A 15,538-nucleotide genomic window follows, 5' to 3' on the forward strand; every position below is an offset into this window, starting at 1 on the left:
GCCTAACCCTTCGACCTAGCAATATGACTACTATCTCTCCAAAGAGATCAACAAAAGAGGAAAATGATGAATATGCATGACTTTCTATTGCAGTTAGATATTGTGGTCACAAAGATATGGAAACTAAAGGGATACTCATCAGTTAGGGAGGGCTGAACAAATTATATGAATATAATGGAATATTATTGTACTGTAATAAATGATGAAGGGAATAGTTTCAGAGAAACCCAGAAAGTTTTGTATGAAGTGGGCAGAATCAGGAGAGTAATTTATGTAATCATTATAACATTGTAAAGACTGACAACTTTGAAAAACTTAAGAACTCTGATTGTTGCAATGGCAACCACAATTCCAGAGGACTCATAATGAAATGTTACCCACTTTTTTTTTAAACACTTATTTCTATCTTAGAATCAATACTAAGTATTAGTTCCAAGGCAGAAGAAAAGTAAGGACAATAGAGGTTAAGTGTCTTGCCCAGCTAGGAAGTATCTGAGGTCACGTTTGAACCCAGATCTCCAGACCTGACTCTCTTATCCACTGAGATTGCTTCCCCTTGTTACCCACTTTTTTTTCATTTGAATTAATTTATTTAGTCAATTTAGAACATTATTTCTTGGTTAAAATAATCACATTATTTCCCTCCCTCTTGTCCACCCACCCTTTCTCCAGCCAACATGAAATTTCATTGGGTATTACTTGTGTCCTTGATCAGAACCTATTTCCATGTTGATGTTTGCACTACGAGGTTCATTTAGAGTCTACATCCCCAACCATATCCCTTCTATCCATGTATTCAAACAGTTGTTTTCCTTCAGTGTTTTTACTCCCACAGTGTTTCCTCTGGATGGGGATAGTGGTTTTTCTTGTAGATTCCTCCTACTTGTTCAGGATCACTGCATTGCCACTTAATGGAGAAGTCCTTTACATTCGATTGTACCATGGTATCAGTCTCTGTGTACAATGTTCTCCTGGTTCTGCTCCTCTCATTCCGCATCAATTCCTGGAGGTTGTTCCAGTCCCCATGGAATTCCTCCACTTTATTATTCCTTTGAGCACAATAGTATTCTATCACCAACATATACCACAATTTGTTCAGCCATTCCCCAATTGAAGGGCATCCCCTCCTTTTCCAAGTTTTTGCCACCACAAAGAGCACAGCTATGAATATTTTTGTACATGTCTTTTTTCTTATTATCCCTTTGGGGTACAAACCCAGCAGTGCTATGGCTGGGTCAAAAGGCAGACAGACTTTTAGTGCCCTTTGGGCATAGTTCCAAATTGCCCTCCAGAATGGTTGGATCAATTCACAACTCCACCAGCAATGAATTAATGTTCCCACTTTGCCACATCCCCTCCAGCATTCATTACTTTCCTTTGCTGTCATGTTAGCCAATCTGCTAGGTGTGAGGTGTTTCCTCAGAGTTATTTTGATTTGCATCTCTCTGATTGTAAGAGATTTAGAACACTTTTTCATGTGCTTATTAATAGTTTGGATTTCTTTAACTGAAAATTGCCTATTCATGTCCCTTGCCCATTTACCAATTGGAGAATGGCTTGAATTTTTGTACTGTTACCCACTTTTTGACAGAGAGGTGATGGACTTAAAGTGCAGATTGAGATATACTTTGTTACAAATATTTTGTTTCTTTTCATTTCATTTAGGGAGAGGCAATGAAAGGGACTGAAAAGATATTTTTTATTAATTGATAAAAAGTAAATTAAAAAAGAAAAACATTTAGCAAAGTAAAACAGAAGCATATACTAAGGTAGAAGAGGGAGCAGAGAGATGGAGAGGAAGAAAGAAATCTCTGTTGTAACAAATAAAAACAGCTAAGCAAAATCACCAAAACAGTGATTTAATATGGCATTCTCAGTATTGATTTCTGCATTCTACAGCTTTAGCCCCCCTACTTTACTATTGAGAGAAGCAATTTATGTTCCATCGTTTGTTCTGTAAGACCAAGAGTGATCAACTTTTAAAGTTTTTAAAAGAATGATTGTTTGACAAGTTAGATCTAAAGGGCTGTTTTTTTGGTTTTCGTTTTGGTTTTATTACTGGGGCAAAGGTTTACTTTCATGCTCAGTTTCTGGTCCTGGATCACACATTGTAGGACATTCCCCAGGGATCTGATGGCCATCATATTGCCACTTAGCCTTCTGAAACAGCTTCCCATCTCATCACTCTGTCTATCCCAGATATCTTTTAAATTTCTCGTTGCATTCTTTACCTTTAGCATTCCAAAGCATCATGCTACAAATCCCAAGGTACTTAGCTAGCCTCTGGATGCCTTTTTAACTGCAAAAGAATGAACTCCTTTAAAGCATGTTACATGTATATAAATGACCTTCCTGATGATCAGCTTAGGTCCTGCAGAACAAATGATATATCCTTCCTCCCAATAATGAATTTTTTTTGGGGGGGGGGCGAGGGCTAACAGGTGAGAAATGTTGCCATTGATATTGAGAATGTCAGAAAAGGTCCGTCTTGAGGCAGCTAGGAGGCTCAGTGGATAAAGCCTGGCAGTCCTGGGTTCAAATCTTGCCTCAGATACTTCCTGGCTGTGTGACCCTGTACAAATCATTTAATCCAAATTGCCTAGCCCTGACCTCTTTTTCGCCTTGGAACTGATACTTATCATTGATTCTAAGACAGAAGATAAGGATCTGAAAAAATTTACTGTTTTAGTGGGGTTTGCCTTACTTTTATTTTTGTGTTACATCAAAGTGTTCTATTTGGGGAAGAGGACTGGATTTCAGGAAGGGATTACAATATTTTAAAAAAAGACAGCAATAAAAGATTTAAATATTTAGATAAATGAATGACTTTGTGTAACTGCTTTGTTTGAGAATCAGTTTCTACTTCTGTAAAAGACAAAGTATACTCTCATAATTTTATGTTTAACTCTCTGGGATGAACAGGCTTTCAATTCCCCAATCCCCTACTTCCAAATCTGCAAAGGAAACTGAGCTACAACTTCTAGGCAGCACAGCTCCAGCAAAAGTCAGAAAGAATTGATCTAAGAAGAGCTCTTGATGGAGAACAAATTTTAGGGGTAATGAACTAAAAGGTACCATTCTTTTTATAGTGGAGGGGACATTCCTGTACTGCAAAGGATGTCTGCTCCGGCTTGTTTTTGGTTTTGTTTTCCAAAAGTAAAGGATAGTTTTGTGCTGAGTGCAGAATAAAACCTCTATTCAAGCAGTGAGCAAATTAGTTCATACAAGAATAAAACTCAGAACTGCCTTGGCCTCATTAACATGGAAGCCTAACTGGGACAACCAATTTGACTCCAAGTTATAAGATGTGGGTTTAGTTTGGCCACTTCCTGAGAGGAGTGACTTTGGGCAAGACATTTCACCTCCTCTGAGTATATTTTTTCATCTATAAAAACAGGTAATCTAATGCTTCTGAGTTGCTGGTTTTTAGATATGCTCTGAGCTATGGAATTGGCAGCTATTAAAGGAAAGAAATTCCACTTCCCAGAGCAAACTAAGCAGAGCATGGGAAACTACAACCCTCAGGATGCTTCTGGGTTGTCTTTCAGGTTATTATGGGAAATGTGTGTGTGTTGATATTCAGCTAAATTGGAGTCACACTCCAGCATCTTTTTACACCTTTTTTTTTTCCTTTGGCCTTCAAGAAATGCTTTCAATTCCCCAATCCCTATTCTCAGTTTCCTTGGGGAACTAAGCTAGAACTCCCAGGCAACACAGCTCCAGTACATAAAAGATGAAATTGTCCTTATGGGAAATCCTGCACATTGTGTTTGTTCTGGTATTGTGGAGAGAAAAGGGTGGGGACACCAAACCCTTGTCACAGCATTAAGGCCTTGTTAGCCTTAGTTCCATCTCTTTGTCTGTGCTCCACAGGATTATTCCGTGTTTCCATGTTCCACAAGCTAACCATGGGGGGGAGGAGGGGGGGAGGAATCCAGGGCGCAGGGAAAGATGATTGACATTACCATAGCTACAAGGAAATGGGAGTGTGCAAACTATACTGACAGGATACAATCCAGTGGGGAAGGCTACCCAAGACAAAAAGAGTACTTAGAATTTGCTTAGTCCCACCTAACTGGGATTATCTTTTACCTTAGGGTTCATTATTCAGTCTGAAACTGCTAGCCTGAGATTCTCTTCAGGGTGGATTCTCACAGGAACCAGGAACAAATATAAGCTTTGAGGTCTCCAATTTACAAGCTAGTCCTAAAACTTGGGGTTCATCAGATCTTACTAGGCTACAAGTTTGGGGTTTCTAGATTGAATATTGACAATAGTCTAAACTTAAGGAAATGATGGAGAAAAAATATAGATTAATTTTTTAAAGATGAATCTTAAAAGTGTAACAGGTATACATTTTTGGGAGGAGCAAACCCGTGGAGGCCTCTAGGGTAGCACTACCTCTAAGATCACAGATTTAAAGCTGAAGGGACTTTAGAGATTATCTAGTACAACTGACACTGGGAAATGAGAAAACTAGCCCAGAGAAATTAAGTAATTTACCTGAAGAAGTCATAGAGTAGTGAAGACATAGGCAGAATTTGAATCTGGGATCCCATCTCCAGGCCTCCTCAGTGCTGCCTGTCATTAAATCAGCTGTACCACCTGATTCCTATGGAAGGTGGAAGGTATGATCCTTGTTCTTAGGAAATAATGGAATGGGGAAATTATAAGATCAAAGATTTAGTCCTGGAAATGACTTAGAAGTCCTCTAATTCAAGCACTTTATTTTTTTAGAGAATATTTTTATATTTTATAAAATATGTCATATTTTACAAAAATATCAGTAATTGTTTTGGATAGTTGTTTGGTTTTTTTAAAGGAAAACTGAGACTCTCAGAGGTTTAATGATTTGCCCAAGTTCACACAGATAGCAATAAGTGGTACATCTCCTTGGAACAAAGGGCCCCCAAACATGTGAAAATCATTATAATAAGTACACGATAACCAGTCAAGAGATGATTTGGGTAAAATGAGAGGAATTGTGGTATAGCAGATTTGAAATGAGAGGACAGGTCAGATCAAAAGGTCTCTAAGTTCCATTTTGGTCCTGCGATTCTGCTCTACTATTTATCTATCACCTGTGTTACCCTGGGCAATCTATCACATTACTCTAGGTTCCAGTTTCTTCATCTGTAAAATGAAGGGATTGCACTAGATGGACTCTTGTCCCCCCCTCCCCCCTTTTTTAACTGATAAGTTCCCAGGTAGAAGAGGGTTTTAGTAGTAGTAGTCTCTCGGGAACCGAGGATGACGATTGTCTTCGTGTGTTTTTGTGCACAAAGACACTTGTGATACAGTTTTATAAGATGGGAAGACATTTCTCTCCTTCTTTGCAATGGGAGCAAAGACTCATCTCCCTCTGAGGTTTCTACGAGGGCTCCCAGGTCCCATCACAGAACCTCCCAAGGACAGGGAAGTCGACTAATTCAATGTGACATTTATTAATTACATGTACAATAATAAGCACTATGTACAGGGCATAGAGGTAGAAGGTTGGACTTGGAGCCAGGAAGATCTGGAATCAAATCCTACCTCTGATGACAGCTGGGTGGCTCAGGGCAAACCCTCTTACCCTCTCTGAGACTCAGGCAACTTCCTAATGATTTACCTACTCATAGACCCGCCCCTTTCTGCACGAATGAAGGGAATTCTCATTTTAGGAGTTCCCCACACAGATGTATGCTCAGGAACCTGTGCTAGACAATGAAAGTTCAAAAACAACAATAAAGAACAGTCCTTGTTCTCAAGGAAAAAAAAAAAAAAAAAAAAAACAAAGACACTTGTGCATGAAGATTTAAGTGGAAAAGTCGATGCACAGAGACAGTCCCACTCCCTCGGAGTTGGAAGCCTGGGTCCAGTGGCACGAAAAATCGTTATACCTGGAGACTTCCTCAGCTGCATTGGATGGCCGTGTTGTCCTTTGTGCTCCAACACGCCCTAAGTACTCCACAGTGCTTTGCTGCATCGCCATCTCAGCCGTTGAACCTTCTTGTTGGTTTCTACCGCCTGTTCGGCTGAAGCAGTCTTCACATGCTGGGTGAACAAAGCCCTGGTTCACCAGGGGTCTATGACCTGATGGCTACCCTCACAAGGTTTGGCCGGCTTGTTGAAGCTGTTGCCCAGGGTGTGGCCGCTGCCGCATGCTAGCAGCTACTGGGAGCCACAAGTGAGAGCTGGGTGTCAGGTGAGGGTCAGAGGCTGAAGAGCTGCCCTAGGAGGGCACAAACAAGCCCTCCATACCAAAGATATTACTCCTCCCTGAGCACCCCATACACTCCCCTGAGCACCCCATAAGGGTTAGGTACCTGGGGTTAAGTGACTTGCCCAGGGCCACATAGCTAGGAAGTATCTGAAATCTCCCTTTTCTAGGTCTGTCTCTTCCCTTCTAATTCTTGATCTGATGGAAGCTTTCCCCTTCCCATCTCAATAATTCCATTCTTTGATACCTTTTTTATAATACTTCCCCACCAACCCACCACCCCCTCCTCCACCCCAGGGCTGTGGCTGCTTCCCTTTCTCTGCATTTGTTTTTGCTGCGGTTTGCAGGAGGGGAAGGGAGTGGGGAAGAAACCACAGGGCCCCACCTGCAGCAAGCTGATGGGAAAGGAAATGAGGACAGGTGTGAGACTGGGGTGGAGGAGGGGTAGGCAAACCAGAATAGGGGAGGGTGTAAGAAATGAGGAGGATTCCAGTAGGTAGCAGTGCTCCTGCAGGAATCTGACATGAGAAAAAGGAAAAAATCTCCACTTGGAGATTAGAGATAGGTTCCAGTGGGCTGGATCAGATCCGTGCTTCTTCTCAACTACAAACACATATTAAGTACTGCTGTGTGTAGAGATCTATGCGGGGTACCGGGGTAGATATACAGTTTAGATCAGTTCATCCTGGAGTTTACAGTATAATAGGAGGGTAAGGCATAAATACAGTTAACTACACACAGCAAGATAGTACTCTAGAGAGTTTCAAAATGGAAGAGTCTGAAAAGGTCGGATCATTCCCAAGGGAAGGGATCCAGGAAGACTCTGAGGGGGAGATAACATTTGAACTCTACTTCCTTCCTTATTCCTGCTTCAACTGGCATCAGGAGGCTGGGGGAACGTGGGCTTGTAGACTGGGATCTTTTTGTACTCACTTTCAGTTCTGATCTGGCCAGTCTCAATTCTGATCAGGCTGGGAGGCAGCTCCTCTGAGTGCCTAACAGATTGCCTTGAGTTTGGGAATAACTAAAGCCCTGAATTCTCCATTCTGGATCCCATTAACCACAGAGGGAGGGACTTGATGAGCTTCTGTCCAAGTTGCTTCACTGATGTTCTCCTTCCTTTCCCCTCACTACTATCTGATATTGCTGACAAGCCAGGGCATTAGAATGCCTTTTCCAGGCACCTTTTCCAGGAGAAATCCCCCTCCACATTTTTGGTCAAAGCCCAGTAGTATAGATTTGGAAGAAGTCACCCACCTCATCAGACTGAGTTGGATTTTGAAATACTCTGCTCAATTTGGGGGGTTCTGCATGGGATGCTTGGCCCCATCAGAAGCAGACACTTGTCACGTTGCCAATTACAGAGCAGAAGAAGAGATTCAGAGGGTCTTATTCTGGGTCTAACCATCCATCCATCATTCCCTGGGGAGGGAGAGCAGCAGAAAGGCTGATTCCCATGTGGAGCACTTGGGGGCAGCCACCACTCACATTTGTCCTTCTGATACTCTAGTCTGGCTTGGCATTCAGGTCCCTGCTGCCCTCTTGTGGGAATTTAGTGCATGTGTTCAGGACCAGAATTCCCTGAAAGAGTTGGTCATTTTTATCACAGACTTCTTTAATAGTCTGACGATCTGATGAAGCCTACAGATTCTTTTTTTTTTTTGCTGGCAAATTGTTCCATCTCACATATATTTGTTATTTTTTGCATTTCATTTTCCTTTACATATGCTCCCAGCAGGAGAACGTCTCAAACAAAGCTTCCTGTAGACTTGTCTTCTCTTAAACTGTAGAGCATATTTTTAAGTAATTGAAGAAAATGTCAAAATACAGATAATATGAAAATAAAATTGTTGGGGATTTTTTCCATTCCATATTCATGGACTCCTTGAGCATCCACGAGTCCCAGGATAAAAAAAAAAAGAAAGCCACAAGTCCATGTCCAAGCCTCTGAAAACTAATGTCACTCACTTCCCTCATTTATCTAGGATTTTAAAATCTCAAAATACAGAATGAGAGAGAAATGTCCAAGAGTGGGAGCTATAGATGGCAAAACTTCCGAGTTCTGTGGTACATTGGCTTCCTGTCTGAAAGACTCCTTTTCTCCAAGCAGCCAAGCAAAGAGTTCTGGGAAAATGTGATATCCTTGTTCCCCTGACTCCGTCCTTCTATTTCTCTAAAACCCCTTATATCAGGGATTTGCTCTCACTCCCAGAGTTGTCCCACAACTAATACTTAGACCTGAGTGAGTAGAAGTGTCAACATGGAATCTAGAAACCCCAAATTTGTAGCCTAGTAAGATCTGATGAACCCCAAGTTTTAGGACTAGCTTGTAAGTTGGAGACCCCAAAACTTGTACATGTTCCCTGTTCCAGAATCTCAGCTTAGCAGTTTCAGACAGAATAATGGACCCTAAGGTAAAGACAATCCACTTGAGGTAGAGGCAAATCATAAGCCCAGTGACTCTTTAGCCCAGTAGGCAGCGCATCAGTCTAATAAACTGAAGGTGCCTGAGTTTGATCTGCAGAAAGAGGGTGTGGTATACTGGGAGAAGTTTCTGGAGACAAAAAGAGTCACTCGGCTTGGGCTTGGCCTCCACCTCAAATGGATTGTCTTTAATTTGGTCTGAAACTTCAGAGTGGATTCTCATGGGAACAGGGAACAAGTACAAGCTTTGGTATCGCCAACTTAAAAGCTAGTCCTAAAACTTGGGGTTCATCAGATCTTACTAGGCTACAAATTTGGGGTTTTTAGATTCCATGTTGACAAAAGGAAGTCAGACAGGGTCATAGCAATACCTGCCAATTTAACCTATATATTTTCGGGGGGGTGGGGTAACATGTCTCCTCCTTGACAGCAGGATCTATCTTTTGCTTAAAAAAATTTTTTTCTTTTACTTCAGGGTCTATCCTCACTAGACCTTATTCCTGACTTGTAGCTTCCATTTCTTAGACTTAGAAATTATTAGTACATATGTTTATGGACATAGGACTATGAGGGACAGTGCTTTGAAATGAAGCTTTGGATGGTTTTAGAGCCTTAAAGCTCAAGGTTAACTCCTGACAAAGCAAGCTACATCTTCAGGATTACAGGCCATATATAACAATATTCCAGAGGTTTATGCCACTGCTATTCACTTCTCCCTCAACAAGTATTGGGTTGTATTGAGCAATTGCAGACATCTGCCTGTTTCAAGTTAATTATGTGGGAGCTTTGGGGGCCTACTTCAAGCCATGTGTGAATAATTGCTGAAGTTCTTGCACTGCAGATTATGCAAAAAATCCCCTAACTGGCACTGAGGCAGAAGAGCTCAGTGGACTTAGTGAATATACAAAATGGATCAACCTCCCTTTCCATCACTCTGCTTTTCCAGCTATGAATCATGGAGCAAGGAGCATACTCTGCTCTTACAACTCTTCAGGAGGGGGTAGAGAGTGTAGGGTGGAATGGTAATGGAAGACTCAATTAGATGAGCTTACACAGAGGCCTCTTTTCTGTGGTGTATTTCTGCAGATTTGGTGAGTTTAAAAGTTTCAGAGGAAGGCGAGTTCAGTGTCTGACTCACAGATTGGCAGTAGCAGTTGGTAGTGGCCTTGGAAGAGACAGGAGGATGGACCATGGAAGCACCTGAGCACAAAATTCAGAAAATGCTCTATTTAGAGTAATTGTGAAGAGCCAAAGTAAAATGAAAAAAGAAAATTGTTATAGGGTGGGTTAAAAGAAGGGTTCAAACTAGCTACATATATATATATATATATATAATAAAAGGTTTATTTAACTAAGGGAAGAAAGGAGGGAAGGGAATCAGGGACTAACTTACTTCTAACCCATACCAGATATTAAAATTCTAAACTTTCTATAATTATACTAAACTAACTAATTAATTAAAGTTAAGGAAGTATTGGTAGAGGCAAGGACAAAAGGGTCCAAAGAAATCTCACAACACAGGAGTCCTTTCTTTGATCCAAAGAGCAATCCAGTAAGATGTCACCAGCAACAGCAGAAATCCACTTGCTCTGTACCAGCAGCAGTAGAAACAGGAAGAAGATCAGGACAGTCAGAGAGAGAGGTAAGCAATGGCTATCTGGATCCACCCAGAAAAACCAGACAGCTACCTTCCTGGTTTATCCTGACAGCTAGAGGAAAAACAGGCTCTCACTCCTCCAAAGTCCACCAACTGCCCACAACTCTTCTGTGTTTCAGAAGTTCCTCACCTCCTGAGAGCTTTGGAATGTTTGCCCTATCATTGCCCTGCAGGATCTTTTTACTTCTTGCTTTTTGCAAAGCTAATTCTTTACAACAAAATGGATAACTAGCATTTCTGCAACTGTTTTATGTTCTAATGAAGTTTAAATGTTAGACTTTCAGTCCATTGCAACCATAGTTATAAATTATTGAATCCTACTCATTCTGTTAACATGTGCTGTGATGCTTCCTTTCATCCTTAGCATTTCTTTATGTGTAGGAGTAAACTACACATCCCATACCCAATTCAAATTTGTACTAGTATCTTGTCTTTCTTCACTCCATTGAGAGTGTAAAGGAAAAGAAGTGTTATGCCTGGCACTTCTCTGGTTTTTCTGCTTTCCCAATGTCCATTTTAGGGTGACAGGGATTGAGAATGTAGCCACCATCATGGGCCCAGGCAATAATCTCCATTGCTTCCATTTTATTGATCCTATAGTAGTATAGACCAACACAGCACTGGCCAAGGCTCCAAGATTGCTGCTCAAGGAGCATGTGTGATGAAATTGGGAGAGGTGGAGAAGTCATTTCCTTCTCCTAGATCTTTTATCTTGACAACTTGGAACTGCAGATCCTTTTGGACTCAAAGCTATATAAAGATTAAAATTAATATTCAATGCTCCAAGTAGTATATTTAATAATATTTATTAAATACTTAACTTGAAGTAAAAGGGAAAAAGTGCAAAGGCTAAAGCAAACCGCCTGAGCTCCCCATGTGGAAAAAACCGAGAGCCCTGTGCCCATGCAGAACCAAAACTAAATAGGAAATCAACATAATGACCCATATATATGAAAGGGAGAGGGGGAATTGTGGGAAATGTCTCTAAGGGGTCAAGATTCTAATTAATCCAGCTAATATCTTATGGACACTACCCAGAATGAGCAAAATTGCCATAAACCAAGGTTAAGTTGGGGAACAGGAAATTTTAAAGAGGTAATTGAGATGAAATAGTTATGAGGAGCAAAAAGACTCCTATACTAGTGGTAACCTTCTAACCTCAGCTTCTAAACATTGAGGGTACCCCTACTTTTCTTTTTTTTCTTTAAATATTTTCTTTGATTTTTCATCCCAAATATTATAAAACAAGCACTTCCATATACAAAGAAAAAGAAGATTGTATACAAATGAAATACAAATCTCTTATGTGCATAACTTACTTTTCTTCATATCTACATAATTTAAATCCCATTTACAAGGTCCCTAACCACCCTGCCCCCATTCACAGAAGGTATTGTCCAGGAGACCAACATATTCACAGAAATTAAGACTTTCATGTTTTCACCTTCTGTAACTGAGTATGTTCTCTTAGTTGTACTCATTTCAATGTTCACTATTCCATGTAGTTCTTCCCTACTTTTTTTTTCTTTTCATTAATAGCACTGACAGACCAAGGTAGGAGGTGGTTGAAATGACTGAGATACCCATTTTTCTCCTGAGGACACAGCAGAAGTAATCAAGGATCATCTGCCTCCTGTTCCAAACCTAAAGTACTACAAACAGTGATCACCCAGATTTCCTGAGAAAATGTTGTTGGTGGAGTTGTGAATTAGTACAACTATTTTAGAAAACATTTTATAATTATGCAAAGTGACTAAAATGTCCCTAACTCTTTGAATCAGACACTTCATTACTGGATTTATACCCTAAGGAAGCCATTGATAAGAAGAAATTCCTCACATATGCTGAAATATTTAAGGATAAAGGGTACCCTACATGTTCTTTTTTTGAGATGGCAGAGAACTGGAAACAAAGTAGATGCCCATCAGTTGGGAATGGGTAAACAAATTGTGGTATATAAATGTAATGGAATTTTACTTGGTTATCAGAAATTTTATATGTAGAGAAGCATGGAAAGATTTATGTGAACTCACATAAATAGGTAAATAGAGTCAAGAAAACAATATATACAATACTGGCATCAATGCGAAGGGAAAGAACCATCCATACATATACAAAATTGAAAGTGAATGTAGCAAAGTTACAAAGATCAAGTATGACTTGAAAAAAGAACTATGAAAGGATACTCTCAACCCACCCTTTCATAGTGGTGATGGGGTTCACAAATTGTTATACATTATACATTTTTTTCTATGAATTTATCAGTTATGTTGATTTTTTTGTCCCTTTTTTGTTTAAATAGCATTTGTTATATATAGAATGTCTCTTGAGGAAGGGGAGGAAAACTGAGATTAACTGTATGGGCATAAAAAATTTAAGAAAAAAAATTTAAGGGCATGAGTGGCTGATTCCCATTGTGTTGGGCTAATATATATTTCTCAGGAACCACTATGACAATTTTCCTCTTCCTCCAGGGAGCTAGAATAGATGCTTTATCTAAACCATGCTGAGAAGTTTCTTATCTTCTTTATGTATTGTCCTTTCCAATAAGTGTATAAGCTCTTAGGGGTCAGGCATTTTCTAACTTATATATGTATTCTGTTAAGTGTTAACTTAGCACAGGGCCTGAAACATAGTAAACACTAAATTTCTTTATTTTTAATTACTCATTCACAGGAATCCAAGAGGCAGAGGTCTTGCATAGGGCTGGAGTGGTTAGAGAAGGAAATGGAACTTGAGCTGGACCTTGACAAGTAGGGAGAAAAAATATATGCATATATGTTTGTGGAAGTAAACTGTAAGAATCTCCAAAATGTTTATGGTTTCTGCTTGTCCTCTAGTTTTCCTTGGCTACCCTGATAGGCACTAACCATTGTGGAAACTTAGATAAATTATCATCTCTGGCCTTCAGTTTCTTCAGCTATATTTTAGGGAGTTGGAGTCAATAATCACAAAAATCCCTTCTACTTCTGACGTTTGGTGGCTCTGGAATTCTTCAGTCCATCATTTTAACAATCCTAAGACAGAAAGGCAAGAGCAAGGCAAACTGGATTAAGTGACTTGCCCAGGATCACACAGCTAGGAAGTGTTTGAGGCCACATTTGAATTCAGGTCCTCCTGACTCCAGATCTGATACTCTATACACCGTGTCACTTAGATGTCCCTTTGCATCCCATCTTGTGGGATAAATAAATTCTTTTCCTAAAAAGGTACAGCATCAGTTCATAGCATTTATTGACTTCCTGCTGTCTGCAAAAGTCACGACAACTTAATGAACCTAGGCAAATCACTTAAAGTGAACACAGGTTGAAGGGCATATCTTCCAGCTATGAAAGAATTTAGTGTTATAAATCAATCATCCTGTAATCTGGAGAAGGGGAGAGGTGAAAGGAATTTACTTGGCTACATGGTGGTGCAGTGGGTAAAGTACTGTACCTGGAGTCAGCAAGACCTAAATTCAAATCTTGTCTTACTAGCTGTCTGATCTTAAACAAGTCAATTAGGCAGATAGGTTTATCTGCCTAAGTTTCCTCATCTATAAAATAGAAATAATAGCACCTACCTCTTAGGGTTGCTATGATAATCAAATGAGATAAATATGTACCTTCTATCCCTAAGTCCTAAGAACCATGAGAGGGGTAGGGCAAATATTTCTGTTATGTAGATGAAGAAACTGAGCCTCAGTGACTTTCCCTACTGAATTCAAACCCTTTTTAAGGTCCACCTCAGGGTGCAATACAGAAATCTAGCATCTAACACACACATACACATACACACACAGAGTATAGTTCCCAGCATACAGTAGACAAGGATTTTGTGAAGTAGAAGAACCAACTCTGCAAACCACCCCATAGTAAATTGGCATCATCACATTCCATTGCAGAAATCCTGTATGTTACCTTCTGGGGCTCTTGTAGGGCAGAAGGAAGAAGTTTGTCTTTGTTCTTTTTAAGAGGAAACCTAGGGGATTGGAGGCAAGATGGTGGAGAAGGAATACAGACCATCTCTACCAAATTACCTTCCAAAAACTTATGGTATATACCACTTCAGAACAAATTCTGGAGCAGCATAACCCACAAAAGGATAAGGTGAAATAATTTGCTAGCCTGAAACAATTTAGAAAGCTGGAATGAAAGTCCTATTACACTGAGGTGGGGGTGGCACAAAGCCGCACACCAAAGCAGGCCCCACCACGGCAGTGGGCATGGGGGGGGTGGCTGGATCAGCAGCAAAGGCTCCTGGAGCTCTCAGACACAGACAGTAAATGGGGTTGGGCAACTGCTCATTTAGGGAGATTACAGGAGTCCCTTTGTTGTCCCTGGGAGCAAGACGGTCACATTACCCATATGTAGATCCAAGTCTGAGTCCTGGGTTGGGGGCTCAGAGTGAGAAGAAGCACTAGCACACACTAGAGCTTGTAGTCACAGGGGAACAGGGAACTTTGGTCAGAGTTCCAAGGCAGAAAAGAGTGGTTTACACAAGACCAGAGCATAGGCCAGTAGAGTATTAAATACAACTCTCCTTAGATCATACCACCTTGGAAGAACAGAAAGCAGAGACATTCCCAGAGCTAGCTTTGAAGGCAACTGTATGAAGAACCTGAAGCTTGGAACACTACTCTCTTCACCACAGTTACAGAGTCCAATTTTAACAGGGTTTTTTTGGCTTGTTGGGGAGGTAGTTTAGATTAAAAGAAAAAAGCCAGCAACTGAGTAAAGACAGAGAGAGAGTGAAAGAAACTCAACATAGAAAGTCATTTTGGTGATAGAGATGACCAAAAAACAAACTCAAAAGAAGACAATGAAGTCAATACTGCTGTATCCAAAATCTCAAGAAAAATAGGAATTGCTCTCACTATTTGGGTAAAGGTTGCTGGGAAAAATGGAAAACAGTCTGTAAGAAACTAAGTATAGACCAATATCTTAAACCATTTATCAAGATGAGGTCAAAATGGATACGTGACCTAGACATGAAGAGAAATATAAGTAAATTAGAAGAGCATGAAACCTGTCACATTTATGGATAAAGAATTTATCAATAAACAAAAGATAAAGAACATTGTGGGATATAAAATGAGTAATTTTGATTACATTAAAATAAAAAAAGTTTAGCACAAATAAAATCAATGTAGCAAAGATAATAAGGAAAATAGAAAATCAGAATTTATAGTCAGTTTCTCAGATTAATGTCTCATATACATAGACAACTGAATCAAATTTATAAGAAAAGTCATTCCACAATTGAAAAATGGCCAA

General features: G+C 40.0%; 1 long non-coding RNA gene across 2 annotated transcripts in view; it reads left to right on the plus strand.

Annotated features, from left to right (window-relative positions):
- The window catches only part of LOC103102752 (uncharacterized), a 76,107-nt gene extending 63,011 nt beyond the window's left edge, over window positions 1–13,096 (plus strand). The window contains exons 4-6 of one of the 2 annotated variants that reach the window (XR_008916456.1): window positions 10,170–10,268; window positions 11,823–11,932; window positions 12,960–13,096. This is a non-coding gene — a long non-coding RNA (uncharacterized LOC103102752). Of the gene's footprint in view, window positions 1–10,169; window positions 10,269–11,822; window positions 12,061–12,959 lie in introns of those variants that run through there. The other variant, XR_001628146.2, reaches the window with a different exon arrangement.
- Window positions 13,097–15,538: the final 2,442 nt, after the last annotated feature.

The sequence above is a fragment of the Monodelphis domestica genome, chromosome 2, assembly GCF_027887165.1.
Source record: "Monodelphis domestica isolate mMonDom1 chromosome 2, mMonDom1.pri, whole genome shotgun sequence".
Taxonomy (NCBI): Eukaryota; Metazoa; Chordata; class Mammalia; order Didelphimorphia; family Didelphidae; genus Monodelphis; species Monodelphis domestica.